The sequence below is a fragment of the Phaenicophaeus curvirostris genome, chromosome Z (genome assembly GCF_032191515.1).
Source record: "Phaenicophaeus curvirostris isolate KB17595 chromosome Z, BPBGC_Pcur_1.0, whole genome shotgun sequence".
In the NCBI taxonomy this organism is placed as follows: domain Eukaryota; kingdom Metazoa; phylum Chordata; class Aves; order Cuculiformes; family Cuculidae; genus Phaenicophaeus; species Phaenicophaeus curvirostris.
Genome location: NC_091431.1, coordinates 76,312,487 through 76,329,000, shown reverse-complemented (window position 1 = coordinate 76,329,000; position 16,514 = coordinate 76,312,487). Strand labels below are relative to the sequence as shown.

Genomic DNA, 16,514 nt, shown 5'->3' with positions numbered 1-16,514 from the left:
GGGAAAGCCTGTTGCCTTTTCTTTTCTGAATCGATGCCTTGCCTACCTGTAGCTATTTAGTGTGATAATGGCGTTTGATAGCCTCGACACAAACACCATTGTCACACTCCACAGCTCTGGCAGTATTCTGTCCTTAGTCTGGGGAAGAAGTCGTGCACATACACTGCAGCCTTCAGCACGGGGCTCAGACATCTGCAGAACACAGAGCAAAGACTGTGTTTGTGCGTGTTTATACATGGTACTCAGCATTCCCACCATGGAAGTGGGAGCCAGGATTCCCCATCGCTCTGAGGGGGACGTTTTGTCTCAGCAGCTGTAGTAATCTGAAAGCCAAGTAGCTTTGAGCATGCCCTTACAGGCCAAGGGGATGGACAGGCACCTCGAGAAAGCAGCCAGGCCCATCCCCACAGATGAGCTTGTGCAGGGAGGGATGAGCCATTTACTGCAAGGGCCTGCATCTTCTCCAGAACAAGCGCCTGACTTGATAGAGCTATGTCAGATCATCACGTCTGAGTGCTGCAGAGAGGCAGAGAAGACGGAGAGAGAGGAGAACAGGAGGTGGGGGTGGGGGCAGGTTAGAAACCAGAGCTTGGGTGAACAGCAGCAGCCTTTGTGTCTTACTCTCTTGTGTACCTGCTTTTTCCTCAGTCTATAAAGACTGTAGATGAGTCTGATCATCTGTGCAGTTCATGTGGGAGTTACCTGGAAGAAACACTGACCTGTATGGGTAGGATGTAGCTTTGTGCAGATGCGAGCCAACCAGGTAATGTTTGTTAACAAACAGAACAAAATGATATTAGTAGCTAATCAATAGTTGTAATGAAGTCTGCTATCTTAAAGACAGGTTAAAACCAGAAGAGACAGACCACAGAGTGGAATTCCTTTCTTCCCCTGGAACTGATAAAAGTCTTTCAAAGACAGCAGAGTACATGAAGCATTAAGGTTCCATTTTGTGTGAATCTGGGTAGATTTTGAATGTGCTGAGTACTGTAATGGGTTTTGTAGCTACTGAAAACGTGAACATTCTGACTCAGAGAAGAATGCTGCATGGCCTGGTTAGAAGCACCTGGCGGGGGGCGGGGAAGGGATGGGATTGTCTTTGTGCCAGGAGATGAGGACATAATGCCTTGCTAGAAGGCTTTTAAACTATCCACCTCACGTTTTTTAAGCTCAGTAAATGCATCCCCATTTTTCCATATTCGGGAGCGTTTGCTACCCACGTGTAATTGACCCAGACTCTCCAGCGGTCCTTTTGCTCTGGCAGCATTTAGCAAAAGGCTGTTAGCAAGTGAAAGCATGCAAACAGCAGGCGCTCAGATCCTGTGAGAACTCCTCCTGTGGGCTTAGCCTTCCTGTCAGTCTCATTTGTTATCAATCCTAATTCTCAACCCTGGTGCTGTGTTCCTCCCACACATGAGCAGCCTTAACACCGCTGTTTATATTCTCAGTCTGCTGCCAGCACTCCCATCTTGCATTCCAGCTGGGAAACCAGGGGCACAAATCTCTATCTGTTTGGCAAACTAAAATGTTTGAGATGTGTGTGGTGAATGGTACAGCTACGGAGGGAAATCACATATCAGTACTGGCTGGGACCACAGTAAATTCCAGCTGTGGGAAGCAGGGGCGGCAGTCCCAGCCTGAATGACAGCGTGCCACACTCTGGGAGAAGTGCCCCGGACTAAGATCATCTGTGGGTGACTACAGCTCAGCTGAAGCGCTGGAGCCTGTGGGGAGTGGAACATGGCATGCTGCAGGAGATGGTCCAGGAAAGGATCTGCTCTCCAGAGGAGAGATTGGCTGAGGCTGCTGTGGGTCCGGCAGCACTGGTGTGAGGCAGTGGAAGGAGCTGTAACAGGAGATGCCTAAGGATAAGGGCACAGGGCTCCCAGATGCAGACATTTACATGCAGATCATCAGGCTTAGTCCACTCTGTTCTACAGCATCAAGAGTTGAAATCCCAGCAGGGAGAAGACTCTAATGCACACAATGAGCTGGCTGTTTACACGTACTGAATCCTCAACCACCAGCATCCTGTGCAGTGTAACAAGGATTTCCTCTCCAGTCCTTACCTTTTGATCCAATCTTATGTCTTTTCCCTAAATGTAATCTAGTTCAAGCAGTGTTGGTTGGTCAGTGCAGACTCGTTAGGGCTCTGGCCCAGTTTAACTACTGGTTTGCAACTACATCTGTTCATGCCTCAGAGGAAGCACGAGCTGGCATTGTGCACAGGATTCCAGTGCCCCTTGGCTGGTGAACCCCAGCAAAAGGATCCTTCACACACCAGGGCAGACGGTTTGTTTTTCAGATGTGATTGGTATGACTGCGCTGTCATTCCCATCTTTGTCGAGGAAGCAAGCCTAGAGCTTGGGTAGGGCTGAAACAGGCCCCGTTCAACCAAAGGAAACCTCTCTAAAGGAGAGGAAAGAGCTGCAGCCCACCCTGTGGGTCAAAGTGGGACTGGGCCTTTTGAGTTAGTGGTGGCAAACACACAGTCACACCCGGAACATGGGCCGTCTGGTCAGGATGCAGCTTGCGGCTCGAGGCCTGAGGCCCATGAGGCTGTTTTTAACGCACGTACCTGTGCTCTGGTCGGCAATAATGAGAAACGAGTGCCAGCGGCACACAGGTACTGTACGTGGCTTGTCATTCATCACGATATTGGTGGGTTTTCATGCACACTTGACTAAGCTTTCCCTCTGCAGCACAAAAGGTCAGACAAAATCCTACTCTAATTTAACTCTGAGGAGAAGCCTAGTAGATGCCGTGCAGAGAGGAGCAGGGCCTGCAGAAATGCCTCTGGACTTCACTGTGAAATACGAGTGAGAGGAAGTATGTGAAATACAAGCAGAGAGCCAGGCAAAGGAAGGGGCAGGCAATTTTATAGTTCTACGACATGGAAGCTGCCAGAATTCAACAGAAATACTTCAAGGCAAAAGGTAATGGAAGGAGGAGAGCTGGCCACTAGTTTAGTACTGCAGTGGAGCAAAGAAACCTGAAACAATGGGAAAGTTGCAGGGAGAAAGCAAGTATAAAGATCAGAGGAAAAGAAATCCACTTTTTACTTCTCTTCTACTCGACATTTGTATATCAGTATTATTGGAATGTTCCAGCTGAGCAGATCATTGTGAAGAACAGGAAAGTTCTTCAGGAAGTGTCTTGCTGGATCCCAGAACCTATCCTGTTTGTGTATCTGGACTTGGAAGCATTCCTTAACCCTGGTGAAGTCTAACCGCTCACTGCCAGCTTCCCCATCATCCCTTGTTTGTTAAACAATAAACATTTGCCCACGGACACAAATAAAAGCCTAATCCCTTTCAAAGTGGTGGCAGAGATCACTATGTACAAGACATGAAATCCTGTAAATTAGACAGGCCACCAGCATTGCGGATATTTTGGCATGCTGCAGTGCTCAGTATTCAAAATTCACCTGCACTGCTTTATTTTTGTTGTAACCCTTAATCATTCCCCTTTCCTGGGCTGAATCAAGCCCTGAGAGCACTCACCATCCAACAGCGCTGCTCGCCAGCCGCTGGGGCATCATAGGGCTTGTCAGCACTGATCTTTCCTTCGTAGCTTCTTGCTGAACATCACCATACTCGGATCTTCAGAGTTGGTTTTCTTGTACCAGTCCCCAGCACCGGTCCAGTCCGCTATCGAAAGCCTGTGTTTGCAGTGGACACCTTGCCCTCGCCCTTTATGGGATCCTGGGCTTTGAAAGTAAACAATTCATTCTCTTTCTGATAAGTGATATTAAAATATTGATCTGGGGGAGGGAGACGGCCCTCACTGCACAGAGTCAGTCACCTTTACCAGGCAGACTGAGGAATGGGAAAAAAGCGCTGAAATCTCATTTTTCTCTGTCCCCTCAGAGAGAGCAGATGTGGGTAGGGAAACATGCAAAATATAGGGGGTTTCAGCTACCTCTTTTGCTTTACCCTGCGATGAAGTGTTTCCTCTATTTATTAATTGCTTACTTGGTCCGGTGAGACCACTGCCATCGGATCCTCAGATCACACCACTGATCTGACTGGTCACTGCTGGCTCTTGCCAGTCTCTTTTTCAGTGTTTATTTTGACTTTCTGTCTTTTCTCACCGGAATTCTCAGAGCTCTCAGAGCCTGTCACATTTTAATGGCTTTTAGGGTACAAGAGATATGGTTTTGTGAGATTTGAAGTCTTACCTTTGGTACTGTAACCTTCTGGATAGTTAGCTAATGGGTATTTCATGGCATACTTCTATTCCCATGCTTCTATGCCATTAGAACATCAGTACTCTGTAACAGTTTTAAGTAAAAGTAGTGTTGTTTTTAAAAAAGCAGAGTTTTCAATATAATACCTCACAAAAGTGAGGAACCAGGTCCCTTTACTGGTTGTGGCTGAATGCTGTGAAATCATCTGTGCTCCCCAGCTTTAGTACAACCAGACCTTGGACAGGACACAATTGCAGCCTCTGTCTGTGTTAATGCACCTTCAGTCGCTGCTGCCAGGGAGAGGTGGAACAGGCCAGTGTCTGTGAGCCCTGATTCTCAGAGCTCTCCTTTTGTGAGAAGGGTCCTACCCCTTCAAACAGGTACCATAAGTCTGTGTAATGGACAAACCTGAGCTACCGTGCCACTGGAACGCCCTTGTCTTTACCAGTTCATTCTCCTTTAGGTTGTTGTGTATTTGGACTGCAAGTCTGTCATGGCAAGAACTACCTCCTCCTGTTTCCTAACATGCTGTTTCCCGAAGTGCTGCTTTCTAGTCCGGGTGTCGCTCGGGTCTCAGTTACACCAACATCAGCAGCCATGGCTGAGAGGCAGCACTGAGCTGTGCTGTCTGTGCGGTAACAGAACTGTATTGGGAGGTTCTTGTCAGTCTCATCACTGCAGATACCATTCGAGAGTAGGTTTTCCTCCCTATGGAGAACTCCAGAATTGGTAATTCTGAGGATCTAATGACTCATTTTCATAACCTCTGTTGGAAAAGCAATGTTAGTTGCATAATGTAGATAATTCAACTGCTTCACTGTGCGCTGTTCTAGTTTTGTTAAAGCAGATGACTTTAATTAGCACAAAGCACAAATTAATACAGCTCACAGGTGGCATTTAACAGGGAAGCAGGAAGTTAAATGAGAGGAAAAGAAAAAGAGCACAATGCATGCTAGTCCATGCTGTATGACAGTGTGTTGGAGAAACCTAGGGAAGAGTTGTGTAAGGACACTCTTAGCCACTTGTGTTGAGGTTACAAGCAGGGTAGCCTATGCTGTCTGACGCCAGGAGCTGGGCTGGAAGGGAGAGGCTGCTGGCTACTTGCTGGTCTCAGCTGGCTACCAATATGGTCCTGGGTTTTGTCCTCAGAAAGAACTTAGGAGGAAGATGGGGAAATTCTGGAGTGAATGATGGTTTGGCTGATCCCTAAATGTCAGGCAGTCTAGGATCTCTTGAAGTCAACAGAAATATCCCACTCACTTGTGAGAGATCAGGGTAGTATCTGCAGCACCATGTGTCTGTGCCCTTTGGGTACGCAGGTGCCATGGGGCCTGGCTGTGCCATGACTGTTCCGACTAAGAGACTTCTTGTGGTATCAGGAAAAATGTAACCCCCGTCACAGCTGGTTCCCTTATTTAGAGCCCCGTGGTTAGGGCTCTCCTATGGGTTACCTCCTGCCCCTGGTCTGTTTAGAAAACCCTGGTGTTGGCACTGCTTAGGTTTTAATGCAGTGTCTCTCATTTGGGGCTTGTAGGAATACATAGGATAAAGGTAACAAAATTACTAGGAGCAGTGGCACCAGTTCACAGCCTGCCTGTAATATGGCTTACTTGGTATTGCTGAGGTTGTTTCTGGACAAAGAGCTGCTTTCCTCAACAGGCGATCTGCAGTGGGGAGCGAAGCACTGCCCACTGCGCAGGGAGCCACAGGGGAAACAGCATTGCAACATCCCTTGCTGTTGCAGACTGGTCTGGGGCCAGTACTTTGAAATTAGGTGCCAAATGATTTGGAAATTCCTGAAAAAAAAAAAAAAAGGAGCTGGTTTATTTAACTGTTATAAAGGTGACACATGGACAAATAATGCAATGCACATTGCACATCCATCCGGGGGGCAAATCTTTCCCTTGGAAACATGTGGATATGACCCCAAGTAAAAGTGTCAGCCTTTGAAGTTCAGTCTTACTTTGAAGTGGGCAGCGCTTAGAGCAGGGGCTGAGTCCTGTGACCTCCATGGTCCTTTCCAACCTAAATTAGTCTGAGATTCCGTTTTATGTGCACAACTCCTGGTGGCGGTGGCACTGTAGAGAGGATGAAATGTGATCCACACAGGAGTTCCTTCCCATCATTTTTCTTATATAAAATGTGGAAGATAAGAAAAGTGCAACAGAAATCTGAGGAGCAGAGTCTTTGCCATGTGGAAAGAGTGACAGCACAGCTCCACACCTGAAGGGGTGATAACTTACTCAGGGGCAAAAGTCAAGCTCTGTCAGGAAGACTTTTGCACTGAGAAGATTTAACAAGCAGTAAGAAGCTATGGTTCAGCTCTGCAAAACCTTAATGATTAAATTCTTCAGTTAAGAACAACAATTTTGGCAAAAGGGGGTTTAATATTCTGTGCATGTTAGGGGAGTTGCTTTATTCCTTTTTGAAATGGTAGGGGCCTACAGGGGCTGGTGAGGGGTGTAAATCCCTTTGGAAGAACAACCCTTTGCAGCTGGTTAGTTGATTGTAAATATATGTTCCACAAAGCTCATTAGAAAACCTGCTTGAAAGGGCTTTAAAACACAGTTACTGTGTTTATTTAGAGTAGATTTCAAAAGCCAGTTTCACTGTTCAGTTCAAAGGGAAGGCTTTCAAAGCAGGGTTCATTTATACAACCTGAAAGAGGCTCACCTGAATCTTTCTCATTCTTTCTTTTTTTCTCTACACTTCCAATCAGAATAGTCTGAACAGTATATGAAAAGAAGACTAACACAGAGAAGGATCAGGGTGTGCGTGTGCAGTAAGTGGGGAGAAGCAAGTGCATTGGGAAGAGCTTTCTCTTCCCCCTTTGGATGGCCTAGGACTTCATGTTATCCAGCTCATTTACCACAAACCGTCACGGTTCTGAGGGAGATAGGAACCGAGACCTTCAGTTGAGGAGGGAGGGAGGGAGAGCAAAGAGTTCTGATCTGAAATGCCTGATGCTATAATGTACAGGGGTTTAAAAAGAAGCTGCTGAGGCACCAGTCCAGAGAGACCCCAACCCTGCAATCCTCTGAACCCCAATATGTAACGATTTTCCTTCCCTGGATTCCAGCCTCAGAACTGTTGCACGAATGGCTGTTCACATACAAGAGCTCGAGCTGTATCTTGGTGGCTTTTCTCCAGTACATAATCGATAGTCTTCAATTGGTTTGGGGCTGGCTTACATTCATCTATGGAAGAATCCTGTTACAGCTTGCCAGCAGTGGGCATGGCTTTCTAGGTTTGAACAAATCCAGGTCAAAGATTTAAGCCAAATCTTTTTATGTGGAAAACTGACCCATGTCCAGCAGTGCAACTGCATTTGTCCCTTCTCTATGACCTGTTCCTTTAGTTCCTCTCTGCTGACTTACATCGATTTAGGATACGATCATCTCATTTTTGATAGGAAATAGCTACGGGGATTCTTGGGATCAGGGTGGGCAAAGCCGGTATTTATCTGTGTATCCCAGACTTCTGTGGTATTCAAGGGGCATCACCTTCACAAACATTCGGGGAGGCACACTTAGCAGCATTAAATCATCGTGTTAACAGAGAAAGGTGAGGCGTATGCAGTGCTAGGACAGCTGAGATCACAGAAGGGGACATGGGGTGACCCTGTAAGTCAGTGGCAGGTGGTTAAAGATTACCTGTTCTGGTCATGCTGACTAGTAGGTAGGGAAAGATTAACTTAGAGATTAACTCTAAGATTAACTTAGAGTATGAAGTAGAGCAAAGGTATTTAACCTGGAAACCGTGATCTCTTCTGATATCTGCTGGGGCTCAGTAAACGACATCGATTGGAGTTTCCCAATCACCAAACTCATTACATCAGTCCTAGCCCCTCCTGGCATTCCCTGTAATGATTCACTGCCTGACACATCGGCAAATGGAATTCAGGTGAAGGATTATCCTCAAATGAGGATGTAAGGTCTGACAGACAACGTACCCCCTGTGAAATCTTCGTGTCTGCACCAGAGCTGTGAGTAGAATGTAAGCAGTTCTGGTGTGAGCAACGGGCTGACATGTAAAACTGGCACCTGTTTATAGGCAGCGACTCCCCACCTCCAGGAAAACTCCTCCCTCTGCAGACACCTTTACTTGGCTTCTTCTCTTCACATCTTTTGCCCAAAGCAGCTGTTGTGCTCCTGTTAGCCTGGGGAATCGGCTGTCCCCCAGCTGTTAGCAATGGCACGCAGCTTCCTTTGCCCGGCACCCACTGCTGCAGCCGCTCCAGTTCAGGCAAGTCACAAACCACAGCGAAATACACTGCTCAGCGATGGCCGTCTACAAAAGAGTTTTATGAGGTCCTTCTTTCCTGCAGTTTGCCAGGAGGTGGACAGGCCTCGGGCTGCGCGCACCAAGTGGCACAGCCACAGCCCTGCTTTGGCCCTCGTTACAGGCACGGGTTCGCTACTCTTGAGTGCTTTAACCTCTTACTAACCTCTGCCCATCCTGTGTCTGCATGACGGCTCTGCGTGCAACACAGAGGGTGCCAGAGCTGTACCAGCACGATTTACCAGACACAGCAGCCATGATACCACTGACTCGCTGCCATGAGTTCGAGGGGACCGGTTTGGGTCACAGCGACATCCTCTGCCTTTTTGTTAATGCCACCTGGGCTGCACCTCAACAGAGCAGGCAGAGCACAACAGGAAGGGGTTGATGAGGATGAGCAACTTCACTCATTTCTTTTTTTTTTTTTTTGTATTTGCAAGTAAAAAAAAACCTTGAAATCCTCTTCTCAGAGCTTCAAGAGGCTTTAGTGGCCTGAAATCTGTTAATCACTAGCCTGATCCCCTTAAAAAGGCATGGAGTGCAATGTGTTGCTGGAGCAGTGGCCTTAGCCAGCTGGGATTCCCCCACCCCACCTCTGGCTTTGGAGGGACAACAGTGCTGCCAAATGGGGTAGGGTGGAGTGAGGCCCAGGCGGGGCAGCAGAACCTTCTAGAAGGGGCAGTGCTGAGAGCTCAGGTCCCTGTTTGTGTTGTGTGTTCCCTCAGGCACCGTCTCTCAGAGCTGTCCTGGCCAGCCTGGCCCAGCACCAGAACAGAGCTCTGCTCAGCTGAAGGATTGCTCAGAACACAGAAATTTCCAGACATCCAAACAATCCAATCTGCAGTTTCTTTTCCTAGTTCGTCTCTGTGGGCAATCCCTGTTCTGCAACAGAATGAGTCCATGAGGAGGGAGTAGTCTTCTCTCTGCAGCTGGGCTTTATTTGCCTCTATTAACACAGGTGTTGAGCACCCAGCAGCCTAACAACTCCCTGTGTTCTGCAGGGGAAAGAGAATCTTTCCATTACAGCAGGGAGAAAAGGCCAGCGGCTGCTCCTGCCGGAGAAGTGTGTTTGTTGCTGTGGGGAGGGATTTCTCTCAGGAAGCAGAAGCCGAGTTGGCAGCCCGAATGGCTGTAGTGTTGGTCCCATTTGCATTTGGCAGATAACTCGCACATGGAAATACAGGGCGAAAGAAGTACAGATCCTGAGCTCTGGATCAAACACAGCAGTGGCAGTTCCTGGCCTAGGACTGAGAGCTGCAATGTTACTTAGGAAGACTTGCTTGTCTGCTTTATAGGCCGTAGAAGAGGGCTTGGGAGTTACAGGTGTCCAGACCAGCAGGGCATTAGTAACCCTTCATTGAGATCAGGTGTGAGGGTGGGGCAGGAACCTTTCCAGAGACTTCTCAGTCAACAGGTGGTACTCAGCATGGCTGGGTCTTCAGAGTAGTCTCTGTTCTGTTGGAGAAGCTTGCTTGTTGTGCTGGGTGTTAAGCATTCCAGATAGCAGCTCTGGAGTTCCTGAAACAGCTCTTCTGGACTGGCTGGGATGGAGGGAGCAAGCTGACAACTGACAGGTGAGTAGGCTTCTAATTGTGATTTGGAATGGGATGACTGAGGTTCCAGTGCACGGCAATTATAACAGGAGAACAGGAGGTGGTGTTGGCATGTGTTAGGTTTGATACCCTTTATGGAACTGACATCTCTGGGAAAGATGCTGGATCAGAAGTAAATTGCTAGGAAGCTGTCCCCTCCGCCCCCCATCTTTGTGCTGTCTCTGAGGGTAGAATGAAAACAGGGTGTTTGGCTTAGGCTTGCGTGATGGTGTCCAGGTCCCTGCTGCTCTTGCAGGTGTTGTGTGCGGAATGGCAGGCAGGTTTTCTGTGCAAGTCTGTTCAGGACAGAATAGCAGGGCCTCTTCTTTTTAAAGTTTCTTTTTAAAGTTCCCAACAAAGCTTTTCTGCTGTTTAAGAATAAAGAACATCCTACCCTCTACCTCACCCTGCAATATCTGCCATGAAAAGAGAACCGTTGAATGTGATGGTTGTTCTATGCGTGCTCTCTTACATTCCATCGTTGGCACTGACCCTGGGCAGCTGTGAGCTTGCCTGCAACAGAAGGGCTTGAGTGCAGTGTGTTAGGGAGGGGCTTCTCATTGTCCCCTTGAGTGGCGAGGGGGGAGAAGTGACTGAATGCATGAGCTCTCCAAGAGAAACACCCGTCTGCTTTTAGGCTATTGGGAAGCGGATGCAAATGTCAGGGGTTAGGTGCCTGTGTAATCGCGTGCCGATTCAGATCACCAGAGCTTTAAATCTATAACTGTGATGTCACTCGTTGTCCAAGTTGTACAATGCTATGCTCAGAATACAGTTAAAAGAGAGGAATATGAGGCTTCCTTCTTCCTTTGCTTCGCTTAATATCTCACTGCACTGATATTGGTGTCTGGAAGAGGAACTGTCCGGCTGGTCAGATTCACTTTCCTTTTGTTTGACAGGGACAAATGCAGTTTTACTTGGGAAAGAGAGGACTCTTTTTAAAAGAGGAAAAGAAACAAAGTAGGGGAGGAGGGAGGCAGATTCTGTTTGGTTTGCAACAAATGCCTACTATAAATACCTGTGCCTTGAAAACCATTTTGTTTAGCGATGCTGCCGAGGTGTTTTTTTGAGCAAGGGGTCTGCTGTCGGTCTACAATAGACCTACAGGGCTGATATTCCATAATCCCCAGAATGCCACACCATAGCCCTCTGCTGCATCATCGAAAGCATCGGGCTGTTGTTCCTCAGGACACAAAGCCTGGATTGAAGCAACAATTTACGTCATGTGAACTTTTTAAAATACATGTTTAGTCGCAGAGGAGTCATCTTTAGCTGGAGAAATGTCAGTTTTCTGGCTTTTTAATTTTAAAAGCTGAAACTTTCTGCTGGCACTAAAATCAAACAAAATTTTCCAATGTCTTGCTGTTTTTCTGTTGCACCGGAAGCCAGTTCAACACGTGCAACTCTTGCTTTAGTAATCTCAGGGAACTGGTTTTCATTGCATAGAAGATTGGCTGCAGTTTATATAAAGATCAAGTAAAAAGTAGTTACTTTCCTGTCCAAGTGCAGACTCTTAAACTACGCAGCTTGCAGTCATTTCAACATTACTTACTTTCAGAGGTTCGTCAGGGATTCAGAGATTATTCCCTTTGCTTACCAGATGGAAAATATTTTGTTTAGTTTTATGCTTGTGGGATAAATGCTGTATGGAATGAAATTTAGAACTCACCTGCTGTTCCTAGAATACTCCTGAAAACTCGTTGTTCTTCTCAGGAAGTTTATTATGAGTGGAAACCACAAACCACCACATACACGGGTCTTAATCTCTGTCCCCAGTGGAAAGCGGGTGATTCCTTCCAGGTTTTGCCTGCTGTTCCCCACTTACTTCAGCCATTATCCTGCTGCCTGTGCCATGCAGCCGCCTCTCCCGTGGCAGGGCAGGATGGGCGCTGTGCAAAGGTGGCACTTGTCCCTGCTGTGCCACAGCCACCGGCTGCACATGCTGCTCAGGGGTCAGAGGCGACCCTCGCCCTGGAGCCCGGTGCTGTTAAACATTACTGGCTCTGAAACAGATCAGGCGTGAGCCTTCCCTTCAATGGGATTGGTACTGGGGGCTTTATTTCTCCAGGACTTGTCTGTCAAGCCTGTTGTCTGTATGTGATGGGGCCTCGTATCCCAGGCTGCTTCTGGCAAGGCTGTGTTGTGGGAAAGTTCGTTGCAGTTTCAGCCGCGGTCCCCAGGCGCCTGCTCTGGTGGCCGAGGCTGTTGGATTTTACTAGCCCGGTGCAGTTCTTTGGTGCCTGTGGGGTACAGGGGCCTGTAACAGCGATGCGTGGGCTCTTGGCAGACTGACAATGTGCTAAGCTGCGGTGCGCTCTGGGGCTGCCTGGTCACTGCTTCCAAGGGGAATGTATGTTAATGTTGTGAAAAATGCCTCCTGGTGGGAAAACGCTCATGTATTAGCAGTGAGACCAGTGAATTAGGGTGTGCTGTTCTCGTGGATGGCCTGCTGAACTATTAAATGTATGTGGCTTTAAGAACGTTAAATATTAATAGTTCTTATTGTCTGCCTGTAAGCAGTAAGCCAGAGCTCTGTATTAACTCCAGGTTAAATGAGCAAGTGCTCGGGGTGATTCATGAAACTAAGTGGTTTGAGGAGCAAGATTGGGTTTGTTTCACAGTTCTTAAATGCCAGTAGAACATCGAGTCCCATTTTAATTTGAGAGTGATGAGTGACTTGGCCAGGCACGAGTACCATGCTGCTATGACAGGCGTGCCGGGGAGATGCCTGAGGTTTATTGAGGATAATTTCTTGCCACAAGCACCCAGTGAGCCAAATGTGAAAGATTCCCCTCGGGCTTCCTTGGGAGGAAGGTGGGAGGTGGGGGTGGCTGTCCTGACCACAGTGATCACGAGATGGCAAGTTTTGGTGTAGTGAGAAGGAAGCTCAGTGGAACTGTCGCTCTGGATTTTGAGAGAGCAAACGTGAAGCTCCCCAGGGAGCCCTGCCCCCAGGAACAGCTTTGGAGGGTCAGGGCCATGAGTGTTGGTCTGGTTTTACCAGCCACCCTGCACAGGAGCTGGCGATACCCTCGTGCCAAGATCAGGCAAGCAGGGCTTGGCTGAACAGGGAACCTTGTGTTCCTTGCATGATCATTTTGTCAGGCCCATTTGACTGGCCTATTGAAGCTAGTGGAGTGACAGTTTAGATTTAAAGACGTTCCTCATCCTGTACCGCACGAATGTGCGTCCCTGCATTAGATCCTGTCTGACAGAGTGCAGGAAAGCGTAGGAGATAGTGGGGAAACAAAAGGTGTGATACTGGGAAAGAGATGGAATGCTTGTATATGGAAAAAATCATATAGCCCAAATGTGAAGGATGCAATGGGACGCAGAGAAGGGGAATCTGCCTCGTGTGTTGCTTCTGGTACTCCTAACAGGGAGAAAGGGGAAGGCTTCGTCCCACTAAACATCCAGCCGCAGGAGAGAAGATGAAAGCTGTTGGGCTTGCCTCTAGGAGTTTCTCGAGGATCTGTAGTGGGCTTTTCCATGTGTGTGAGGATCAAACTCACATCTCATGGTTTGAAAGGGTTTGGTGAATCCCTGGCTGGAGGGTTTTGGGTGATATTACCTTCCCGCTCACCGTGTTGGTCTGCTAGTAGGAACCGATAGCCAGGAGCAAACACACTACTGGGGAAGTGACCAGCTGAACCGATGGACTGGTCGTTGGACTCCTGTCCTTCAGGGTATGGACGTGTGCGCAAACAAAGCTGTTTAAACACTGCCGAGGCACAGATAAAAGCATATGGATATATGTGTATGTGCATACATTGGCCTTAGGGCATGAAGAGAAAAGAGGCATTTTTAATTAGTAACTGTCCAACAGGAAGGCCTGATGTCAACTCTTCCTGCAGATTAACTTAACGTTGCTGTGACAGTCAGATGCGTCTCTATTTTTCTCTCTTGAACACCACCAGTGCTGCTGCTGTGTTGTTAGAGATGGTTAAAGCATTGTGGATGTTCTCGGGTAGTGCCATTTGTGCGTGCAGTGGGTGCAGAGGTGCCTCTGACTCCCCTGAGGGCTGTGTGTGCTCCTCTAGCAGCCCGGTGTGGGCTGCTGCTCGTCAAGTCAGCTGTAGCCACCGTAGGTCAAACAAATACAGAATACAAACAAATACAAATACCTGTTATTCCTAAGTGGTGGTGAATTATTGTAAGAGCCCCCTAAAGTACTTCGAATTGCTTCTGCCTGTTCAGAACTGTTTAAAGCTTCGTAAAGGCTGCCATTCACAGAAGCAAAGCGCTGGGGCAGAGGAAGTTACTGGGACAGGAGGGCAAACATCGTCAATTGTGGGAACAAGTAGCCCTCGATTCCCTGCGCTCTGGATGGACTGCAGGGGAAGGAAACGCCTGGGCTTGCACAAAACCTTAACCTCTGGCTGCTTCAAAGTGGTTAGTCGTTCTTGTTAAGGGTTTCTTTACATGGAACACTAGAGAGATGTCCTGCATCAGCATATAGAGCGCAGCAGAGCAGCGTCTGCCTGCTGCGTGTGACTGATGTTTGCCGAGCATTGATCCAGCACCAGTCTCTGTTACTGTTTAACCTTTAGGCTAAGGTTCAAAGTGTACCTGTTTAAAACTGATTTCAGGGGGAGGTCGTGTCCTCTGGCTAATCCAGTAGTGACAGAGGTCTGCAGGATGAGCACTGAGCTTTACCATAACATGGAGACAAGCTCTGAAGCCCACACAGAAAAGCTCTGTGGCACAGAGTTGTGTACAAAGCCACCAGCACAGCAGCACACACTGAGCCTGAAAAGGGGGCAAAATGGGCAAGGAATTATTCCAAGTGAGCAGAATAAGCCCACACCTCAGGTTTGGCCTGCCTATTTCTGCATATAGGCAGCAAAAAAGAAGTTGTGCAACTACATCTGTGCTGGATTAAGCTGGTGAGACCAGACGGTAAAAAACAGAAACCAGAGTACAAATGCTGTGTGCCTGTCCTTGTGTGCTCTGCTGTGACTTTGCCACCCCAGTGACTACTGCTCACTTTGCTGTGCAAATACGCTCTACGGCCGAGGGTGGTGTTAGCTGAGAGCATTCAGCGCTCCTCGAGATCAAACTCAGTGTGTGAAAGTCATGGAATCATTGAGTGGTTTGGGTCAGAAGGGACCTTCAAAGCCCATCAAGTTCTCAGTTATTGGCCAAAACATGGTGGCAAATCGTTAGAGCACTTGAATTTGACAGTATTTGAGTTGGAAAAAGCGTTGCAGGCCTGGACTGGAAACTGGCTGCACAGCACTAACAGAGTTACCAGAGAGAGGAGAGTGCATGGGAATGTACCCTCAAAACTTGTTTTAATGAGGTGGAGACGCAAATAGATTTGTGTATTTGTAATGAATAATCTTTAAGTTTACATTCTGTTGCACTTTAAGGGTCTGATCAGCCAGGCTGCTGAGATGCCCATAACATCAGCAGCAAAGTGGGTGAAAAGAGCAGACGCATTTGAGCATGAATAAATCAAATTTGAACAAGGCTCTCAATCAGAATCTGGTGAAAATAATCAGTGTTCATCATCAAGAGATGATTTCTCCTTGCACTGGATACATTTGGAGCAGGAGCGTTTCCTGTCGGGTTGCCATAGCAAACCCTGGGTGCCTCTCATGGTACGTTATGCAGGACTGTAAATGATAGCGAGGTTTATGTGGAGCCAGCCTTGGAATGAAAGAAAAGCACGGAGCTCAGCGGGACCTCAGCCCCTGGCGGCTGCTGAGGCAGAGAGGAGGCTGGCTCTGAGAAAGGGATAGGGGCCAGGTTTTTTTTCAAGGCATTACAGCCTTTTGTGAGTGTCAGTAGGTTTTCAAGGCCCCAATACTCATTAAATATAGTTAGAACTGAGTCTCCAACAATGATAGTAACTCTCACATGCTCCATTGTTGTTCTGTGTTATCCCTGCCTAATTAATGTCCTAATAGCCATAATGAATTTACAGGCATTAACATGTCCTGGCTGCCAGGTCCCTCGGCCCTGTCGTTCCCTGGAGTGGCAGATGCATCGCCAAGCCTGAGGCACAGCGAGCTGATTTGGCAGTGGGTGCCTGATGCAGGCCTTGGCGCCCCTGTGTCCTTTCCCCAGATACTCCTGGGAGCTGTTATGCACCAGCACTGCAGAAGGCAGTTCCGCATGTTAGCAGAAGCTCTTTGCCAGCCTGCAGAGGTGATGGATGTGCTGTTCAGGTTGTCCCCAGTGACATAAGTATGGCAGCGCTTCTTGTTGGCTTCGTCTCCCTCGGCTGGTCCAGAACCACTGCTAGGACTGGTTCCCGAATGAGTGAACTGGCTCTGAAGGCTGTTCCTATCAGGCTTTCTTGCCATGGGCCTGCAATCAGCTCTCACTTGAGAGGCACTGTGTGAGGCAGAGGTAGGCGCAGGAGCCATTGTGGGCACTCATGTGAATTTGTGGAAGTGCTGCTTGGACAGACGGCCAGATTGGAAACCACGGCAAGCAAAGAAAAG

At 48.0% G+C, this 16,514-nt stretch overlaps 1 long non-coding RNA gene across 1 annotated transcript; it reads right to left on the bottom strand.

Annotated features, from left to right (window-relative positions):
- Positions 1-49: 49 nt before the first annotated feature.
- Positions 50-12,501, bottom strand: LOC138733126 (uncharacterized). Its single transcript, XR_011339374.1, has 4 exons — positions 11,732-12,501; positions 5,800-5,985; positions 3,504-3,704; positions 50-192 (listed from the first exon to the last, which is right to left on the bottom strand). It is a non-coding gene; the product is annotated as an uncharacterized lncRNA (long non-coding RNA).
- Positions 12,502-16,514: the final 4,013 nt, after the last annotated feature.